The sequence below is a fragment of the Pinus tabuliformis genome, chromosome 2_2, assembly GCF_031772625.1.
Source record: "Pinus tabuliformis cultivar Carrire ecotype Pingquan chromosome 2_2, CPIR1, whole genome shotgun sequence".
Classification (NCBI taxonomy): Eukaryota; Viridiplantae; Streptophyta; class Pinopsida; order Pinales; family Pinaceae; genus Pinus; species Pinus tabuliformis.
In genome coordinates this window covers 366,970,847-366,973,071 of record NC_142300.1, presented here as the reverse complement: position 1 = coordinate 366,973,071, position 2,225 = coordinate 366,970,847, and the positions used below count along the sequence as shown (strand labels likewise).

The window sequence follows — 2,225 nt, the reverse complement described above, 5'->3', positions numbered from 1 at the left end:
GTTGATACTCTGGGTATTCCTTTCTTGTATAAATTACTTCCTATCAAGAAAATTATTATTCTTTATATAGCTCTTGAGTGACCTTTGTTCTTTCCAATTCTACCTCGGCACAAGCCTGAGTTCTTAGCTTGAAGTTCCCAACAATATCAATATTAATATGGTACAATTGCACTAAAACATGTCATATTATCCATATTTCTAGTTGATGGAAGAACAAACTTAAACCTCAGCATCTTTCTAGGTGAGCTTGATAGGTATTTATCTATGAAATGTAATGAAATGGGAACCTTTTCCATACTTGGAAAATGTTTTTTCAGCAAAAACATGATCAAACACGACATTTGTGACTAAATCCCATGCCACCTCTCCTCCTGCTTGGCACTATCAAAGTATGATGAAACCCCAATAAATTTGGGTAGAGTCCTCTCTATCCTCTATCCCAAGGCTCCTACAAGAATTTCCTTCTCCAATTTCAAACAATACCAATCGATTAATTTACCCATGACCTTCAACTAGAAAGCAAGGCAGAAGAGAAAGTCAATTTTAAGCTATTTAAGCTATAAATTGCTAATTTTTATCACTCTGGCATAGAAACCATTATTATAATTCACATCATCAAACACCTTTGTAGCGATCATGACACTAGACTTGAGGAGAAGGTGATGGATATTGAGGGAAATGAATAGGAAATATGGTTACTTGTGAACAAGGCTAGATGTAGCCTATGACAAAGCAAGAGGGACTACAACTAGTGTACTTGTAAATCCACTCCATGTACTTTCCCATGGTGATTTATGAATTTTTTATGCCATGGAACACTGTGATATTCTTTCCATTAGAAAGAAGAGTGAACTAGTCATTCCATGTGACTAGAAGTTGGAGGGTGGAGTCATAGTAAGATCTGGCTAAGGTGTCCCACACCATGAGACTGTACATGATTTCATTGGATTGGTCGATCATCCCAAGGCATGATCATAAGATCTATCAGTGGGAAAAAATTAAAGCACAAATAAATACTCATCCTTGTCCCTCGCTTTGTTGAATATAGCTTGTCAATCGTATTGGTTACCCAACCAAGACATGAAGAATTTATTTCCTTAGTATGTCAACTGGTTGGGATGGCTTTCGTATCTAGTCATCATTGTGACAATGTCATCAGTGTTGAGTTTGCCATTGGTTCATTGTGCATGTCAATGAAGAAGAAGAGCTTGAAATTAGAGCCCATGGTGTGACAGATATTGTTGGTAAGCTTTGGGAACTAGAAATTGATATTGAGGGTGAAGACATCGATGTCTTTTCTCTAGGAAAGTTGGACCTCATTCTGTGATGTATCCACAATTTATTATATGTAGAGTGTGTAATTGGAAAACACGAGGGGCGGATCCACTACTTTGGAACAGGGGATAAGGGCAAGAAATAGTTGTAAGTGTTGAATCCTGTTGAAGAATGAGAACATAAGGGCGGCCTTCATTGTGATGAACCCCAATACTTGATTGGAGGAATCACATTATACATGAGAATTTGCAGAAATCCCTTGCATTTCGGGTAATTAGAGGCTTACGTAAAGGAAATATTCTATCAACTTTGATCTTTAATTTCTTCGTCAGACACCCTTTGGTCCTCGCTAATTATTTCACCAAATCCATATGGTGATTGTTCTGAAAAATAAAAGGAGTAACCCCCTTCGAGGGAAAAATCTAATCTTGCATCAAAATAATAAATAGAACCTTAAAGCCATGGCCTAGTATTGGAACAATTGGACCAACCTGGATCTGATACTGTTAATCCAGAACTTGGGGGCTAAGACTAAGGAAACATGAATGTTGAGATAGGAGGAGATAAAAATGTAAATCTTCCCAGAAACTATTTACGAAAAAAACATTGGAGAATAGATATTAAACATTTACATGATCCAACATGTGAAAAGAAACATCATTCATTAAATGAGAGAAAAAAATTTATCATTTCATCATGGTGAACAAATATGTCCTTTTGCAAGGTGAGGCATGTTATTTATAATATCCTTGGTTCCTTCTTTACATCATTCAATACCATGGGTGGATACCATCGGTAAATACCATGGGCATACCTATTTCCATTCAGATCAGTAGGGGTTAAATTCTTCTTGATGTAATACTATAGCATTAGACATGTGTTCTTGTAGTTGTCCCAACACAGCCCCAATAGCAGTGTGAGAGGAATCTGTAGAAAATGGAATGGTAAGG

At 36.8% G+C, this 2,225-nt stretch overlaps 1 pseudogene; it reads right to left on the bottom strand.

The window, feature by feature from the left end:
• Positions 1–347: 347 nt before the first annotated feature.
• LOC149192758 (cyclin-U1-1 pseudogene) lies at positions 348–936 on the bottom strand (annotated as a pseudogene).
• Between the last annotated feature and the right edge of the window lie 1,289 nt (positions 937–2,225).